The sequence below is a fragment of the Microtus pennsylvanicus genome, chromosome X (genome assembly GCF_037038515.1).
Source record: "Microtus pennsylvanicus isolate mMicPen1 chromosome X, mMicPen1.hap1, whole genome shotgun sequence".
Classification (NCBI taxonomy): domain Eukaryota; kingdom Metazoa; phylum Chordata; class Mammalia; order Rodentia; family Cricetidae; genus Microtus; species Microtus pennsylvanicus.
The window spans coordinates 60,783,776-60,803,550 of record NC_134601.1 but is presented as its reverse complement, the minus strand read 5'-3'; the positions used below and the strand labels follow the sequence as shown (position 1 = coordinate 60,803,550).

The following is a 19,775-nucleotide window of genomic DNA, read 5'->3' as shown; positions in this document are numbered from 1 at the left end:
ATGAAAGAATTCCGACTCTGTAAGTTTCAACAGGGTAGGGCAGGAAGAATAGTACAAACTGGGGGTGGGGGGAAGGGACGACACAGAACTTTGTCACAAAGAAGAAAATGTGGGGAGGTGATAGTTTATATTTTTGCCACAATCAATAAGAGCAAAAGGCATTACATAAAAAGAACTAGGTTGAGCTACAATGTATGCTCACACACTTGAAAGACTGTAAAAGATACAAACTAGAGAGGTATTTTTTTTCATCTAGAAAATTCTGTGGCTTCTAGTTACAAGTGTTTTGGAGATGAGCAAGGGGAGTATCCACTTCAGTGTCCCGGAGTCCTCCAGACCTGTGGCCAGAGAAGAGCCTTACCCCCACTAACTCTGAAGCTCATCTCTGCAAATCAATGGCCCTTATGTGCTTCAGCAGCTTCCACAGTGCTCTCGGCTCTATTTTTGCATCTGAGTCTCATACAGCTTTGGGAAGTCTGGAAAGCTGGTGAAGGAGAAATTAACATAACCCCTGATGTACAGATGAAGAAACTATAGATCAAATAAGATAGACTTGTCCAAGATCACTGCCTTTTATTTTAAGCTTATACTTGGGCCATTGACTGTGTCTCCTTCTCTTGTGCCTGCCTTCCTTGAATATGCTATTCATAGGCAAACTGAAATCTACATATTATATACTGACCGTCTTTCCACTGAATATACCTCCAGTGTCAGAGACTGGAGACATTCCCCTTTCTGAGAGTTCAAAAGCCCTTAGGAAGCCTGACAATCCCCAACTACAAATTTCCTTATTCTTAGATGCATTCCAAAATGCTTAGGAGCAGAATCCAAGTGCAATATACTACCCAATGGGGGGGGCAGTTATTAATATGGAGGTATGCACAAGCATTTTTCAGTTTCAATTTACTTTTGACTAGTACACAGTAATATAAAAAAATGTACTTATTGGTATGATACCACGTGATATTTTGAAATACATGTGCACTGTAATATTTATTCCCAGCCTCTGGTAACATCACTTTGCTTTCAGTTTCCATGAAATCAACACTTTAATATTCTAAACAATTATTTATTGTGCCATTATTTCAACATAAAAATATATGAAAATACAGAGCTGAAGGAACCCTTCTCTTAGGCAGCTGCCTCACCAACCTAAGTTACAGTCTTAGCTCATCCCCCACCCATAGCATTCCATTAGGATGGTCCAGCCCCAAAGGCAGAATTGGCTCAACAGGAGGAAAAAGGCTAGACCTAATCTATGAGGACTCTGCTTCTTCGGAGGAACTTGAATGCAAGGTTAACAAGCACCAAGTGATCATCTGGGAGTGAAAGATTTGATGGCAAGTCAGCAAAATTAAAGAGAAGGAATCCCCAAAGAAATTCTAAATCTAGAGATAGAGATTTTTTTTTTCAGATTCAGGATTTATTAATGCTGAGAGTGTCTTTAGAGATAATCTAGTATAACCTCACACCACAGGGGGCAGTACAGAAATCTAGAAAAGGGAAGTGACTTACCAACTTCATCTAGCAATTTCGTAGATAAAATGAGACTAGAAGCCAGCTGTCCAACCTTCTAGCCCATGGCTCCTTTTTCTAACAGCACACTGCCATCCCACCTTGAGTTCCTGAGTTCTCGAAAGGTCATTTACCCACCTCAGGACTTGCTCTCCTCAGATAAGCATAGCACTTGGGGAATTCGCCGGCAGCAACAGTCCCTGCTGCTGGGAGCAGAGCCAGGCGCCTGAAGATGGCACCTGTCACATCCCTTTGGAATGAATGAGCTCCCTCTGAAACTGAGACGGCCCAGGCGGAATCTGGGAGCGGCACCTTTAGAGCAGGCAGTGCTCGCCTGTGTGGCTGGCGTACCATGGGCATTCAAGGCAGAGGACGTCATGGCAAATGTCCTGAGCACTGTTTGCTGGGGAGCTTTCTACTTCTCTTGAACCCCAATGATTTATTCATTACTTTAGGGGCAGCCACTCTGGTTCATTGGTTTAACAGCCATTACCCTTGAGGGGCGGGGTGGGGAGCTGTCTGCCTGCTGCTTCTGTTCTGACTGCTTACAAGACAGGTTCATGGGACAGCTTAGCTGGACTCTCCTATGTCTGTGGGATTAATGGCATTTGACTGTAGACCATGAGAAACCACATCAGTAACTGCCAGTGGGGGTGGATGCATAAAGCAGGAAGAAAGGACAGGAGAAGAAGGGAGAGATACAGAAAGAGGAGGGAAGTGAAGAGAGGAGGAGGAATAGAGAGACGTAAATTTGATAGAGAAATTCTCTTGCACACCAACCACTGACATTTCAGGGTCTGTAGCTTCTCTCACTTTTAATCATCCCCTCCATTAATTGTCATTTGTCAATGAAAATAAGCCTTTCTCTACTATAATTCAATTCTAAGATAACTGAAGCCTTAAAGAGAGATGCAGAACTTGCTAGTGAGGTATTTTCTCTTCTCTCCTCATATCTCCACATTCTGGGCACCACAGATAGTACATGAACCTACTGGAGAGCTGGTCCAATAAAAAAAAAGATGCTAAGGATCCTGCTTTTTAATGTTATTTAATCTTCTTTGGATCTGGTATCTACCTAAGGCCTTCTTACCTGACTTTGGATGTCTAGCACCCTTTCTTACTTTCAAGCACCCAGGGGTTATAATTGCCCCACTGCTCTACCTTGCAGATCCCGGGAAATTTGTTAGACAAGAAAGTAAGAAGCAAGGTAGGATGGTGCAGTTGGAGAAGAACCTGCATAAGACAGGCAGCAGCCATGCTGGAGCAGAGTAGCTATAACTGAGCCAGATCAAATGGAATAAAGACCATATGCCATATCTAGCATGCTGTGTGTGTATCTCAAAGAGCTGGAGCTGGTTATATGCAGGAATCTCATTTTTCTTTCCTTCAGGGGAGGATGCATTTGGCTAGATCTCAAAACTCTAGGCCCCAATACCTTAAAAATAATGATAGAAACAGTTAAGTCATCTCTAAGTGACTGTGGGCACTGAAGGCCAGACATTTCAGAGAGGGAGAAAGAAGAGACTATGCCGCATGGGTATGAAACATGCACTGTAGGTTTGCACATCCACAGTGGGACATGCTCTGTGATCTAGTACTCTGCTTACTACCACCACCATAGAGAACTAGAGGGATTCACCAAATCATCCTTCACATCACACTTGGTGTTCAACAAAGCTGCCTCTCCATCCTTGTCATTGATACTGAGAGAAACTATATACCATGTACTCAAGGATGGGCTCTCAGGGATAGTGACCAGCTTCAAGGACTAAAGACACAAACTATGCTTTTGGTCCTTCATCCCCATCCCACAGGAAGAAGGGAGCTTTTCTGTGTCCAGCCTTCACCATGAATATTCTGAAACTCAGCTCCTTGGTACTGTCATCTCAATCACCAAGAAGCCTCTCACCTTCTTTTACCTTTATCCTTTCCTCACAGACTCCTACCCTCTGCCCATGTATATCTCAACTCTCTTCACAAGGTACTTTTCTTTCTGCCCTTTTTAAAACCTACTTCTAGGTCTCTGGATCTTTTTTAATGTTTGGTTTCTGCAACCTCCTCACTATTTTACCTCTTCCTACTACACTCCAGCTATTGAAGGTCTTTGCAGTTGTTTCCCAATTCTAGAGGCTGTGACTCCTTGTCATTTCTCAGCTCACTTGACCACGTGGCACTGTTTGCTGCCCCCGATCCCTTTCTACTTATGAGACAGCAGTCTTTCTCTTCTCTTAATAGGACATCCCAGGCGTCTCCTCTAAGAGTTCTTCTGCTACCAACCATTCTGCTCATACCTGTTGATTTGTTTTCTCTTTTCCTATATGTTTTTCATTATACCACTGATGAAACAAACTTCTTCTTCTTCTCAGTCTCCTTCCATGTCTTATCTAGTCTTCTCCCAGCCTCAGCCCTAAATGCCCATAAAGTACTCTGCCAGCATTTCCTCATGCCCCACTTCCTCATACACAAGAAGATGGCTTTTACCACCGCCCCCTGACACACACATGCAAACTTTACTCTTCTTAGTGAAGTTGCCAATGTTCTTTTGGAGACCCAGTTTAAGAGGCTATAGCTCTATCCTTAATTTGACTTGTCTCCTCTGCAAAAGCCTTCACTGTGAATCTGTATGCATGAAAAATCCCCTTCCCCTTGTCTCTGAAGACACTGTAGATCTCCCCTTCCACCTCTATAGCCTTCTCTGGTACCCTAAATGAATCATCCCTCAGAATCCTGTCCCTGATGTTCAAATCTTTTATGGAGAAGCTCATCTCTCTGTTGGCCCTTGTCTTTCTAGATCATTCTGAGAACCTAAAATAATGGACTAAATAGAGAAGAACATTAATGATTACCTAACTGACTAACATTTTCTAATTATATAGTACAGAATAAATGTTTCATGAAGGCTATTATTGGAGTTTTACAATTTACAAGCATTTTCTGTATATTTATTTGACTTCATACTCATAATATCCCCCACGCAGGTAGTTTTGTCTTATTCCCAATTTTTGCCAGGGCAAGAGGTGAAACAGCGCAGGCATTCATTTTCAGCCCATTCTATGCCAAGTGTTTTAACACACATCTTAATTAAATTTTCAGAAAGCCCTGTGAAGTAGGTGTTCTTAGCTACATTCTACAGATGGGAAAACTGAAACTCAGAAAGGAGTCCAAGATCACAAGGAGCATATAATTTGACTCCTCTGCTATTTCATTGTTCTGTAAATTTGATTATAGAAAATCTAGTGAGCAATACTAAGGAGGCATATAAAAGGTATTGTAGAGTGATATTATAATTATTATTTACATAAGTTATTTTTTTTTTGGTTTGCGTTCCTATAAAATTTACTGTCAGGCATATAAAGAGCTGGAAGGGAAAATAAAGCCTTTCTATTTCCAAACAATCCTTGCCTTTCTCCTTGCATATTGCAGTTGTAGGAACCAGTGATTGAGTGCTTCCCATGCGCCAAGCATTATGCTTAGAGCTTTACGTGTGTGTTTTCATTTAATAATGAACATAATCTCATGAGGTAGGGGCTATTATGCCTCAATATATGCATAAGATAATTGCACCTCATAGGAGTGAAGTAACTTGTTCAAGGACCCCCTAGTTTGTGAAGTATTTGGAATTTTAAGTCAAGTTGATCTTATCCCAAAGTCAATGTTCTTTCATTGATACTTTCTCTCTAAAAGCGTAGAGAACTCAAGGGTCAGAATGACTATGTGACATCGAGTCTCCTGACTATATTTCCCACTTTCTCCTGGGTGCTCACATATCTTGTTGAGGAGACTGCTGTGTATTGTCTACAATCTTCATATGTCTAAGGCATACCTCCTCAGCCTCATCATCAGCTCTTCCAAAAGTATTTAGATGCCTCCACAGAGAGTTCTGACTAAATATATGACACTGATAAGCATGAGGCTCTCTTCACTTGAGAGAATTATTAATAAACCATCATGCTTTGATAAAGCCCTTATCTCCAAAAGAATTGAGCCCTTGGTGCTTAGGAGACATATCAATTTCTCGCCTCCCTGCAGCTTGAAGTCAGAAGCCCACACTCCCCACCTCCGCACAGCATCCATTCTCCAGGGAGCCTCACAGCGTCAGAATCATTTCACTGAAGGCTAAATTATGTGTGTGACTCTGGGAGAGTGAGGTCCAAGAAATGGGGGAGAACGACTATGAGCTGAGATGCTGCAAGCAGATGAACTCTGGGGATGTTTCTATCTACCTAAATGATGTGTCAACTTCTAGCAGCCACATTCCATACAATGAACTTCACAGATTTTGTCACTGTTGTTATTAGGAATATTAATAACCTTATATTTGGACAGTGAACTTCCATTTGCACAAAAGACTTCTGCATAAGATATTGTTATTTTTAATTTGTGCTGTCTTTCAATCTTTTTTTTTTTTTTGGCTTTATCATTCTGCCCCAAACAGCATCCTGTCCAGTCTGGGGAAATGGGAACCAATTCAGGGAAAAAGGGACAGCTAAGGCCAGAGAAGAATTTTAGGCGAGTGTAATTTAAAGTCAGCAATTGATGCTGTTGCACATTTAGGATCTCAAACATTGTCGAGGTCTTAAATGCAAGCCCCCAGCTTTCTTCCTTTCCTTTTCCTGTTCCCAGAGCCTGCAGAAGCCTTAGCTCCTCCCACCATTATAATTCAGTTTCCCAAGTCCCTTCCCCCTTAGATGGCTTCAGGGACCCTGTAGAAGCTGGCTCATCAATTATCTCCTCCCCTCCTTCAGACCAATTTTCTCATGCATTTGTATGAGTTTGTTTAGAATCTTGCAAAGAGATAGACAGTAGTAATAACCATATCTAACACTCATGAAGATTTTACAATGAGCCAGGAACTACAATAAACATTTTACATGAATCATTTCTGTTTGTCCCCACAGCAGTCCTATGAAGAAGGTTTATTAAGATCCCCATTTCATGGAGAAGGACATTGAGTTTCTGAGTGACTAAGCAACTGCCAAAGACCACACAGATAGCTAATACAGAGTCAAGATTCAAACCTGTTCACGTTCATAAACCACTAGCTTGATACTGGCTTCCTTTCTCATATACAAATAGTAAGATCCAAGGATTGGGAAGCCATGTAGTAGTCAGAGGAACAGTCTCAAGAAGTCAGAACATAATTTTCCTCTCATTTTTTGCCAGTATCTAGCTGGAGGACTCCAGGGAGTCACTTAAAGTCCCCTGCTTCTGAATCTGCAAACAGGGTCCAGTGTAGTGAGATTCACAGTTCAAGAAAGGTTAATCTCCTCCAAATTTGTGGATCTTAAAAGCACCACACAAATGCAAAGTGCTCTTATCATAATCTTTAACATTATTATTCCAGCCTATACATCTACCAATGAACCTGGGATAGAGTCCTGGCTCTGTCCCTGGATTCTGGTGCCATTTAAGTGCCAAGACAAATGGTCTCAGGGAGTAGTGGGTGATCCATTATCCAGCCATGGATTATTTCTCAGGAGTAAATCGTTAGCCCTGTCGGACGCTGATGAATTCTCCCATGGTACCTGGGGGCTCGTCGCTCTGCAAGGGACGTGCAGGGAATGCAAGAAATGACTAGAGTCGTACAATGACTGTGCAGATGGGTTCCTTGGGGGCAGGGAATAAGCACAGAGAGCTTAGGTTCCCAGAGCAGCAACAATGCCACCCACCTGTGAGAAGATAGGCAATGAACTTACCCACCCACAGCTAAGCTCAGGGTACACATGAGTAATTCCTGACCTCTCCTGATGTTTGAAGCATGTTGGAGCCTGGCATTCTGATATACTTAAAAACTCCTCAAAGAGAGATGAAAGGAATGGACAGCAAAAAGAAACAAAAGTAAAGGAATAGTAAAGTAGTATGATGTTATTTGCTCTTTTGGCTCCTTTTGGGGGGGCCTGCCACCCAGCTCCCAAATGAACCACACATGGAGGCGAATTCTTAGTTATAAACGTCTGACCTTAGCTTGGTTTGTTGCCTGCTTTTCCTTAACTCATGTTATCCCATCTACCTTTTGTCTCTGTGTAGCTGGATGACTGGCCCCTGATGTCCTCCTCTTTCTTGGGCTACTACTCAGAATCCCTTCTCTCAGATTTTGCCTATTATTCTGTCTGCCTGCCAGCCCTGCCTATCCTTTTTCCTGTCTCACTGTTGGCTGTTCAGGTGAACCATCAAGTGTTCTAGACAGGCAAAGTATCACAGCTTCACAGAGTTAAACAAATACAACATAAACAAAAGTAACACACCTTAACATAATATTCCTAACAGAAGAGTGGAAGATAAGGATAAAATAAAGAGCAAAAAGATAAGAAAAATAAATAAAATGAAACATAACAGGAACAAAAACATGAATAATGCAGGGATTAAAGTGAAAGAGAAGTCCTAAAAGAAGATTCAAGAGGAATTAAAAGGAAAAAAAGAACAGTCTCAGAAAGAAATTTTGTAATGATGGTGGAGTATGGGAAGAAAATGAGTTTATATATAAAAATGTAAGTCTGGAAGAAAAGCAAGCAGTATCCGAAGAAGAGAAAGATGAGAAACTAGAAAAAGAGGGAAAAGATAAATAGAAAAATAGAATCATCAAATAGAAAGAGACCATAAAAAGAAAAGGCATGGAGATAAGAGATGGTGAAAATAGTAACTGAAGGACCTGGAGATATGTGGAAGAAGAAACATCTTTAGAGGGATGAAAAGTGGTTTTCCCCATTTGGTTCTTCTTTTCCCCCTTTGATTGCAGGGCACATATAAATTTCAATGTGATGCCCAGGACTGATCTTAAAAATGGTTAGGTCTCCACTATTGTTTAGAAGGTTCTCTCCCTTGTGTTTGGAAAGATGGCTATGCAGTTAAGAGTACCTGCTGCTTTTCCAGGGGAACCATGTTCAGTTCCCACTACCCAATGGAAGTTCCCAAACATCTGTAACTACAGTTACAGGAGGTCTGATCCTCTGTTCTGGACTCCATGGGCACCAGGCATGCAAGTGGTTCATATATATACATGCAGGCACATTCATACACATAAAATTCATACACATAAAATAAAAAATCTCTTAAAATATTACATAAAATTCTCCCTGACTTCCATCAAGTCTTCACTGCTCTTGTAAGGAAAAGCAGTAAAAGCAGAAATAAAACTGGGATTAACCATTTATATAGACACAGAGGTCTACACATACAGAAAAGGATCTCTCTCTCTCTCTCTCTCTCTCTCTCTCTCTCTCTCTCTCTCTCTCTCTTTCTGTTACCCCTTCCCTCTCATTCTCATATACAGAAACTCATTCATTCTGAGGCAAATAGGCACATGAAAGATAGCCATCCAGATATATAGGTGCCAAAAGGTACAAGACATTGTCCCAATGTGACCTCACAACAGACAGACATCAACAAAGCCAGTCCACCCTCAGACCCAAACAGAAACTGAAAAGTAGAGATACACTACTGCAGAAGATGACAGAGACTCAGAAAACGCTGGTCATGTGTAAGCAATAGGAAGCCAGAGGAGGAGCACGCTTAGATCAACTCCTCCTTAGATCAGCTCCTCCCTTCTGCATTCAGGAAATTTTCTAATGCCAGACATTAGTTTCTCTCTACTTCCCTCAGAATTTTCCTTTGAGCTTTGTAACAGCTGGTTACAATGTGATTTATTTAAATAAACTCACTCCTGCTAACAGTCTGTTAGCTACTGTCACCCTTCCTTGGGAACAGATGTCCCCCAACACCGCCAGTTTGAATGACTATCCAAAAGGCCTCTTCAAGCGTGGATGTGATAGAATTTCCAGCCCTGTGGCTAAGACAGAATTTTAAACTGTATTGACTTCTACTCCAAGTCTAGTGCTTTCTCCACTATATATCACAGACCTCTACAATTTCTGTAAGACGAGGAGACCAAAATATGGGACCCACACCCCAGATGGAATAACAGAAGAGTCATCCATCTCCTTATCTACCAAGTGTTTCTGGAAAACCTCAGAGGTAATCAGGGCCAGATGAATTCTAAGAGTGCTCCCAGGTCTGACATTTTGGGATTCTATGGCTAAGAACTAAATCATTCAAATCTAAACCTACAGAAGCTGACTGGATTTTCTGGGCAAAGATGATATCACTCTATGCCCCGATAAATATTTAACTGTGGCCCCAGTTTATTGATTTTGTTCAATATCAATATTTTTGGCACAGTTTCCTATACCGACTGATAGACACCTGACAGCATGAAACATATAGTCACAGATGGTTGTTCATGTGTCCATCTGGCATGTTCTGACATGCAGGCTGCACCACCCTTTTTGGCTTGTGCTGGGCACATGGAAGAGTGAGACAACTGCATTTTCAAAAGAAATAGTATTTGGCGGGAAGGATCAGGGTAGTCTAAGTGCTTAGAACTGCTGTTGCCTGCTGTTTACAGAGAGAAGCAAAGCATTAAACTCTACTTTGATGATGTGTAACATCGCTTAGAGATTATGCCTCCTTAAATCTCATTCATTAATTCATTCTGCAAAGACTGATTTCTCTGTATCTACCTCTGGGAGTCAAAATTGTGGTGTAGTGAAGGGGAGCAGTAGTTGAGGAAAAACCACATAATATTAATGCTGCTTAGCATAAACAAACTTAGGCTATGGATAAATATTTATGAGAAGAAGTAATTTGGTAAGTATATTTCTGTATATGTACACTTTTAATTTTTCCCCTGGGCAAAACAGTTGAATCAGAGTCTTTTTTATGCAGTACTCAGGTTTCACAGAAGTCTTGTAATTAGTTCAGGTGAAATAATTTGCTTTGTAAGTACAGCTCACAAAAGTACAAGTTAGCTAAATTTTTTTTAATCTTTTAGTTACACAGTCTTAGTGACAAGGTTTCATTTGTTAGTAATGGTTTGAGAACATTGTTCTGGGAGAGTATCTGAACATTTACTGAAAGATAAAGGAACAAATTCTTTATTTGATACTGCCATGATATTAACTCCATCATTCCCAAATAGTAAGAGGTTTGGGCACATTGCTGAACAGTCACACATTTCTTGTATCCATTAGCCATGTACCAAACACCTTCACTGACTCAAACACTCAAATGTGGGAACCCTGGAAAGATTCAGATACACCTCTGCCTGTGAAAGGTTTATGTACCAAGACATAACTTTAGGGCTTTACAATGAGTGCTTTAAGAGAGATTTGGAAAAAATTAGAAGAACAAAGACTATCAATGAGGTAGAAGAGATTCTGGAGAGACTCTAAGAGACAAGGGACCTTTTGATGGGGTAGGGTGAGAGAATTATGAAAGTCTATCCTATATACATCACATAGGGGCTAAAGAAGAACAATCCCCATTCCTTCATGTCCTTCCTTGAAAACAGTAGAATGTGTTCTTAAATACAGCAAGCAGATCATTCTGTGGCTGACATTAGCCCAGGAGCCTGCTTCACTTTTAGCTGTTTTGATTTAGGATGAAATACATCCACTCCTTTTGTAAAACCAAGCAAAGAAAGCGAGGTTCCTACCCTCTAATTCTCTTCCCTTGGAAATTACTTTCTTTGCCTTTCTAACACCCCTAACTAAAAGATTTTTTTCACTGAGGTGAGAGAATTCAAGTTTTACTTTACACTAAGATGGCTTTCAAATTATTCACATTCCAAAGGAGCTATAATGATTTCCAAGATAATTGGTTGTAGAAATCAGTCCTTCTAAAAACCCAGCAATAGAATGTTCGTGATGCCACAGGATGATTCAGAGCATTTGGCCTTAATTACTTTGATTGTCCGCCAGGATTTAATATATGAATATTACATTGCGATCTTCAATTTAATTTCTTGTGTAAATGGATTGTGGCAGAATCCTGTAGTCCTGGAACTAGAACATAATTCAGCGTGGGAGACACTATCTTAACTCATCTCATTACTCAAGCCATTTGTTGTCCTTCAGGCTTTGACAGCCAGGAGATGGGAAAGTAGCAGAGGTGATGCGATCTCTCAACCTGGGTCCAGACAGACATGAGCCATCGTCTCTACCGATTACGTTGTTACACAGACACAGGCAACACCTTCAGAGGGGGGAAATATTTCAGTCAACATGCAGCTGTGTGTCCTGGACTTTCTTAACATAGCGGAGTGGGAAAATCTATGGCATGCATGCAAGAGACCTTAGATCTGGTCCTAGCTGGGACACTAAATTTCAAGCAGGACCTTGGACAAGTCCTTTGATTTCTCTGAGCTTCCAGTTCCTTCTTATTCAAGAGAAAGCCATATGACCACTAAGTTTTTTTTTCCCAGAAGGAAAGCTTTCTGGAAAATCTAAAGTCTTGGCACCATGACTGGCATTCATTAATGCCATGAATAGTAAGCCACCCCCAAAAGAGAAGGCAAGGTTTGAAAGAAGGGAGGAAAAGTTAGGAAGGATGATTGGAGGGAAGGAGAAATATGAAAAGGAAGGAAATGTAGAGGAAACAGCTTCGCAGTCTTCGTAAAGTGTCCCCTTCCCTTGTGTCTGGGTGAACTTTTCAAGGGCTTAACAAAATGGGCACCATTTTGGCTCAGGAAGTCTAATGAAAATTAGGGAGATGGGTATGAGACTCAAGTATGAACTGAGAAGCCACTGTACTGGGAATTTACCTGTGGTTGAGGCAGGGGCTTGCTATCATTTATTTATATCAAATAATGTCTGTATAAAAGAACTCCTACAACTTAATAAAGAAAAGAACAATATAGGAAAAGAAGCATGGAAGGCTTAAATAGGAACTGTGTGGAAGCGAATCTGGAAAAGGCCAATGAATATATGAAAAGAAGCTCAACCTTATTAGTCACCAGAGAGCTGCACATTAAAACCACAGTGAGATACCGCTGTACACCCACCAGAATGATTAAAATTTCAAAATCTGAAAACAGTGTTGATAAGGGTTTGGCACAATGAAAGGGTGTAAATTGGTACACACTTTGGAAAACTGGCAACAGCTACCAAAATGGAACATGTGCACATGTTATGACTCAGTTATCACACTCCTAACAAATACAGGCGCATGTGCACCAAAAGAAAAACAAAAATATTCGGAGTGATGTCAATCCAAATAGCTCCAAACTGGAAGTATCTAGCTTCCCATGTCTACTAGAATGGAAAGATCGATAGTGATATAGTCACAAAAGGAGTATTATACAACAAGACAGAACAATAGAAGTTTCATGCGACAATATGGATGAATCTCACGGATATAATGTTGAGTGGAAAAATCTACATACCAAAAAGTGCATACTGAATGATTGCATAAAGGTGAGTGACTGGTGAACTTATAATGTTTATGGATGTAAGGTGTGTATGAGTATAAAAAGCAATAAAGTGCTTCGTGCCAAAAGAATAGTTTTCAGTTTTTAGAAGGGAATAGAGGGATTAAGGTTAGGAAAGCTGGCATAATTGGAGAATCGGGAATGTTGATATTCTATTTCTGTTGTTACGGTTGAGGCATGGTGTAGGAGGAGGGCCGGCTTGTTCATCCTGGCTGCCTGGCTTGCTATGCAGCTCTTGTCTGGCCAGCCTTGAAGCCAAAAAGTAGCCTAGCCTGTTCTCAAACTCATGGAGACTCTGAGATTACAGACCTGCACCACAATGACCAGCAGTAAAATTCTGTTTTCCAGTTGGGTAACAGATAACACTGGCCTTTCTTTTAATAAGCTGTACACCGATGATTTATGTGCTTTTTTCATTCTGTGCAGCATATTTTAAGAGAAAGCTTTAAAACAGAGGTAAGAAAAAGTCAAAGATACCTTTGTCTCAAGCTACTCATCCTCTCACACTTCTGGAAATGGGGTTCAAGGCTCTTTTTGTGTCTCTGTATCTGTCTGCAGTGATTTAGAGCCAGCCTGAACCAAACCTGTATCAAATAGCTGTCAGCCAACTGAGGTCAGTGACACCAATGTTCCTGCTATTGTCTAGAATTGTACTTGTTTTCTCTACTCCCAAATTATTCTGGCTCCATTGCAGCTCTGTCTCCCCCCTCCCCAAGTCTGCTAACTTCTGTTTGCAGTTTTCTTCATGACCTTGTGACTAATGGTTAAGGGATCAAACTAGGTTTATTTTTCTGAGTTTCAGCAAGCTCTCTCTCAAGATTTCAGTGTCTACTCTTTGCACACTGAAGCATCTTCTGCCCCTGTCCAACTTAAGTAGATTCTCCACCAGCACTTCATTCAAAGATCTAAGGTACTGAAGCACCTTATCAAAAACTCTTGGAGCCAGATACTTTTCAGAATTGTGACAATGGACGGTGTTGAAGATGGGCATTATACAGTAATCCCACACTAGCTCAGACTCTGCCTACAGGGTGTTATCAAGATAAGCATTCACATTTGCTTTTACCATTTAATACATTTAACAGATAGTGACATAGCTCATATAATCAAACACGTTCATATTTTTGTTAGAAATATATGAATATTCATGCTCAGTAGGATGAAAACTCAATATTTTCATGTGACAATATGGATAAATATTGAGATAAGTTAAACTGAGTTCTAGTGCCAAACTTTTTTTTAGTTTTTAGTACTTTGTGTTTTTAAAAAACCGAATTTAGCCTGGCCATTAAATCCCAGCACTTTGGAGGCTGGTCTACCTAGCAAGCTACCAGCAAGCCTGGGGAGACCCTGTTTTTTTTTTGTTGTTGTTTTTTTCTTTTGGATTTTCGAGACAGGGTTTCTCTGTGGCTTTGGAGCCTGTCCTGGAACTAACTCTGTAGACCAGGCTGGTCTCGAACTCACAGAGATCTGCCTGCCTCTGCCTCCCAAGTGCTGGGTATTAAAGGCGTGCGCCACCACCACCAGGCTGAGACCTGTTTTTAAAATGAAAAAGAATAAGAAAAAAAGAAAGATGAAAGAAAGAAAGAAAGAAAGAAAGAAAGAAAGAAAGAGAAATTGTAGTAGCAACCCCCTGTTTAATAAAAACAGATAAAGAGGATAGATACAATGCATTCATTACATATAACTGTCTTTCCAAATAAGTGAGAAATGCACATTGAACAAGTTTTTATGGATATAACTAAGAGGGCCCAATTGTGAGTAATGAAATTTCATTGCTGGCAAGAAGAACACTATTAGAGAAAACTACCCCAAGTAAAACTGCTATCAGATAATAAATGGCCTGCTCTGGTTCTTATGGCCATGTCTGCTGCTCAATCAGTAGCCACACATGAAAAAATACAAGTCTTTTTACTGGCTGCAGGTAGGGTAGGCCTAACTAGAAGAGATATGTTGGTATTGCACGCACTTGGAACTATTCTGTTGGGTGCAGTGTGAAAGTAAAGCATGAGCTACATGAATCACTTTCTGTTGCTCTTGTTTAAATATTATTCTCAGCCAGGCTTAGCAATGGTATTAAGTAGTAGTCACTTAAGACTCCCTTCACAGCAATACCCAGAGCTCAGTAAGTTCATGTGGATAGTTCAACATAGTGGGAAATAGTTACTTCCAGCCCCTTGGGGATAAGAGTACTATGTTCTATTGTTCTAGTATGGTCTAGCGGCAAAGCAAAGGTCCCAAAAGAGATTGATAAGGGAGTAGAGCATAAATCTAAGTTAAATTGCCAAGTTTTCCCACCCAAAAGAACCAGTGAATCATGGGAAACCCCAGTAAGAGAATGTCATACAACTCCTCTCAGAACAGTGTCTGGAGGGGAAAGCCATTTTAGAAGCTAGAAGGTTTAGCTTCAAAGCTTTGGGACACAAGGTTGTTTGTTTCTAGAGGGCAGAAATGGCAAATCACAAGTTTGGTTCCTCCCACAGCAGTGACCCAAGGCCTTCAACCTTAAGATAGAAAACAAGACTTAGATGAGCCCGCCACCTCTTCCTGTTCTACTTTTGAGGCACAACAAATCCGTGATTCCTTTGAAAATAGCATGTATGTTTATTATTTTCATAAAAGCAACACATAGTCCTCGTTAAAAGTTTAAGCAAGCAGATAAATATATGAAAGCTTAAACTCAGCTATCATTCCCTTTCTTACGCATCTCAGAACATTTCCTCTTGCTTGCTTTTGTTTCCACTCCTTTCATCAAATTTTGATCATAGAGTTTTGTGTTTTGAGTTCTAGACTCTCGAGTATATTTGCAGCATTTCTCTCATGCTAATACTAAAGCGAGTGCAATTTAAATGTCCACCAGATACAGTGGTATCTGTATCTTAAAATAGAATGTGTACCCGGCCTTTATGGAATCTAGTCTGAGTAAGAAGACAAGACATATATACAGGATCCAATCGTGAGAAATACAAAATGGAATATAATTAAATTTCATTTAGGAAGATAGACAGGAAAGACAGTTAGAACTCTAAGGCGGAAGAGATTGATGTGGGTAGAAAGTAAGGTTTATGGACAAGAAAGTGCTTACATTGTCCTTTAAAGGATAAACGGGGGGAGTGAAAGGGAAAGCCACACTAAAAAATAGCCTTTAATTCTTTTTGTTGTTGATACTAGAAGTCTACCCATGGCCAGTCTGGGGACTCTTCAAAGGCTCATCCTCCATATGATTGAATAAAATCAGTTTTCTTACTTGAAGGGGATTTCGAAAATAGATGCAAGAAAAAGCGAATCAGTCATGTTAATAGAATAGCTTCAGCTCAGACCTTATGCTCTTTAGAACTTGGCTTTGCTGCATACGGAACAGTGGTGGCTCACAAATCATAATGTGACTGGCAGAGTCCCCAGTTGGACAACTTCTTAGATAGGTAGTTGGTTAGATGACTTCAGAACCTTGGTCACACTCAAATTCATTACTGTGTCTTGATAGTCACAAGAAGAGAGCACCAATGAACCAATGAGAAAAAGCCCAGGGCACAAGTCCCCTTCTACTGCAGACACAGCTAAAAGTAGAGAAAAGTAAGTAAGCTACATTGGTGATCTGAAGACCTCCTCCAGTGGAACTAGAAATTCCCCAGGGGCAAAAAACATCAACGAGATGAAGAAAACTAGAAATGTACATGAAATATACAGCTTGCTCATTTGTGATGCATCCAAACTGCTCTTCCTTGTGTCGAGAAACCTGCCACTAATCAGCTGTATGCACTGGAGCCAATTCCATTAACTCTCAGAGTTCACCTCAGTTCTCTTACCCATCCGTAAAATGGGAACTATACCAAAGTTCCCTCTGGCACCCAAATCCAATGGACTATGACTTCTTTGGACCACTACTTCCTTTCAAATTTTAGTAATGCCCTATGACAATGCAAATAACTCCGAGAAAAAGCTACATCTTACCCTGCGTTGCCAGTCACCACCATACCTGGGAATCGAAGTCCTTTGGGGAATGGACCAGAGGAGTGAGCAGGCCCAGCCTAAGGGGAGAGGCACAGAAAGGAGAATTGGGTGGGTTCCCAAGATGTCACCAGTTAAGCAGAGTGAGCATCTTGATACCTCCTCCTCTTTCTGCCTCTCCCCTGAGTGCCCAGCAGCAGGCTGTGCCCAGTTGCATGCCTACGTACGTGCCTGCTCAGCACAGGATGACCTGGCTGCCTGCCTCCTATTCCAAGCCAATGAGAGAACCAGGAGGTGAATGATCTTGAGGCCAATCATAGGTGGACGTATCTCTTTACCGGCTTGAGAGATCTTTGGCTCCTTTTCATTGGTTCAGGCTAACAGGAGTCTCCCTGGACTGTCAGCCAATGCCAAGCCATAAGCCAACGGGAGTGGGTTTAGCTGTGGGATCTTGCTTTCATCTGGATCTGAAAGTAATCCTGCCTCAAGGGCTATCCTGTCTCTCCACTGGCATCCCTGACTGAAAGCTTCTGCCAAGAACCCAGGAGACATAAGCAGTTTGATCTAACTGAGGCAGCCTGGTGAGAGGTATGCATGCCTGTGTGTTTGCCCAGCCCCTGCAGGTGAGTGCAGGCATATCAGCAAAGGAAAAGACAAGGAAGTAGCACTGGTGGGAGTGAATGCTGTTAGGCTAAAGGCAGGTCTTGACAGGTTACATTGCTTTTTCTTCCTGCCCACAAGTTGTAAATGTTCAAGGTGTCTATTCAGAACTCTAGTGTTTTCTGTATTCGTGCCTTGTGTGCCTATGGCCAGAGGATTTCCCCCTAAAAGAGTGAGAGCTGTGCTAGTCCCTACTGAGCACCTGCATCCCCCATTTTAAGCTGCTCATAATACATAGTGGTAGAAGTTGATGTAGCTGGACTCCAAAGAAAGATCGAATTCATGGTCTTCTCTTCTAAAATATTTGCTTACTCTGGGTACCTCTGGTTAAGCTTCAGGGAATGCTGGGGTTATGGGTTCCACTGTAAGTCACTCTGTCGGAGTAATTTGCCGCTCTGACCACTGATAGAATTCTCAGTCCTGTGCTAGACAAAACAGGTAAACTTGGAAGCTTTCTAAGCAATGTATACACGTTAAGCAGGGTAAGAGCATGAATGGGGCCATGGAAAGCCTTCAGGGTTTCTGAAGAGATTCGATCATTCGGGAAACTTTTGCTGATTGCTTTCCATGAGACAGGCACTATGCTAGATACTAAGTGGACAGAAAACTAGTACCTATGGATTTGGGGGAAGTATAACCAGGCCAGAGCCAAGGAAAGTGTGTGTTTTGGTTCTTGGTGATAGACCATCTTTAATTCTTTCAGTGACTGGTTGGCTTGTTTTTATGGAGGTTTTTGAAATACATCAGGACTGATCTTTGGTTAAAAACTGGTCAGAGAAGTCTGCCTCCAATGTTCTTAAGATGCTCTCAATTTAAACTTTGTTTCAGAAAAGAATTTGCAGCAAAAGAGATCTTGGATGAGTCATTTCTCTGTTCTCTTCCTTGTAATAAGGAGTTAGACACAAGACAGTGAAGTCCTTTCTTAATCTAATAAACGATATAAGAGAATTCAGTCGTTAGTAGGAATTTAACTAGCCACGTCCTCCTCCATGGGCTTAGCCTCATTTGAAGTGTTGTCTCCAGTTGATAATGAAATGCTTTGTCACTGAGCAAAGAGACAGAAGTAGCTGTTAAAGGACAAAGAAGAAATGGAAAATAATGAACTTCCTCAGGAACCATCAGATTCTTTTCTCTCCGGCTGCAGCAGCCTGCAATCAGTTGAAACTGATCCCAACAGATTATTTTGGTACTAATGAAAAGAAAAATAGAAATAAATCTGATTGGGGGCTTATAACGCTTGAGCACTAAGGAACTGTTGCAAACACCATTAAGGGCCAGTAAAATCTCTGAGTAGCTATTTCCTAGGCTCAGGACAGTGTTTACGATAGCAGCTTTGCTCATTGCTCCCCGCCCTGCCTGTTTCGGGTATCTTTTATAGCCCAAATGTCTGTCTTACTGGCCCCTGATATTTTGAATGATACAAGGTCAGGAAAAGTGAGAGCAATTCAGAACTGCACATCATTTCTTAAGCACACTTAATTGTAAAAGGCATCTAATCAATGTGAGTTCCCTGTCTGAACACGGTAGTTAAGAGAGGTAAACCAAAATAAGAAAGTCCAAAGGGGAACGGGAGGGAATGGGATCAATGAATCCAATCAATGATCCATATTAATGTTTCCTATATGAGCATGCTGAATGGTAGCTCTCCAGGTGCCAAATGGCATCTGGGAAACATTACTCCATCCCCCAATTGACGTAATAATTAGATTGCATAAATGGCTCCTCTGCGCTCACTGCCAGGCCAAGAGACAAATGTTATTGGTGAGCCAATCAATCTTCCCCCATCTCACCCCTCCCCATCAAAGTTTCAACTTGCGTCAGCAATTATGCTGTGAAGGCTGAAAGCCACCCAAATGAGTGAAAACTGGCAAAGATAAATTTTGGGAGTGGGTTATACCAGGCTACTTCCCAGCAGACTTGGAATGTACATGAACAGATCCTCAAGTCGACATACCAACCAAGGGGCCAAAAGAATAAAGGAAGGATAGTGGCTTCATCTTCACTATGTATATGTATATGTATATGTATATGTATATGTATATGTATATGCTTTCCTCTGTCCTAGCTCACCCTGAAGGCAAACTAAAGGGACTAAGGAGAGCGTGGCAAGGGAATGCATTAATCATTTAGTATAGGTCCTTGTGACAGCCTAAATATGCCCCTTCCTCACAAAACTGTGTATTCACTCCCCAGAATCTGTGACTGTGGCATTCTATGGGACATTGCAGATATAACTTAATTAAGGATCTTGAGATGGGAAGATTAGCTTGGATTGTCTTGCTTCTGTTAAAAGTGCCCTTACAATAATGAGTCGGAGGGAAATTAGAGATGAAGAGGAAAAGGCAATGCAGTTGTGGAGACAGAGCTTAGAGTGATGCAGCCACAAACT

General features: G+C 41.2%; 1 protein-coding gene across 1 annotated transcript in view; it reads right to left on the bottom strand.

Annotated features, from left to right (window-relative positions):
* Window positions 1-1,778, bottom strand: part of Arhgap36 (Rho GTPase activating protein 36) — a 36,157-nt gene extending 34,379 nt beyond the window's left edge. Inside the window, exon 1 of the mRNA XM_075958052.1 lies at window positions 1,516-1,778. The gene's annotated coding sequence lies outside the window, so the exon portion shown is untranslated. The remainder of the gene's footprint in view (window positions 1-1,515) is intronic.
* Between the last annotated feature and the right edge of the window lie 17,997 nt (window positions 1,779-19,775).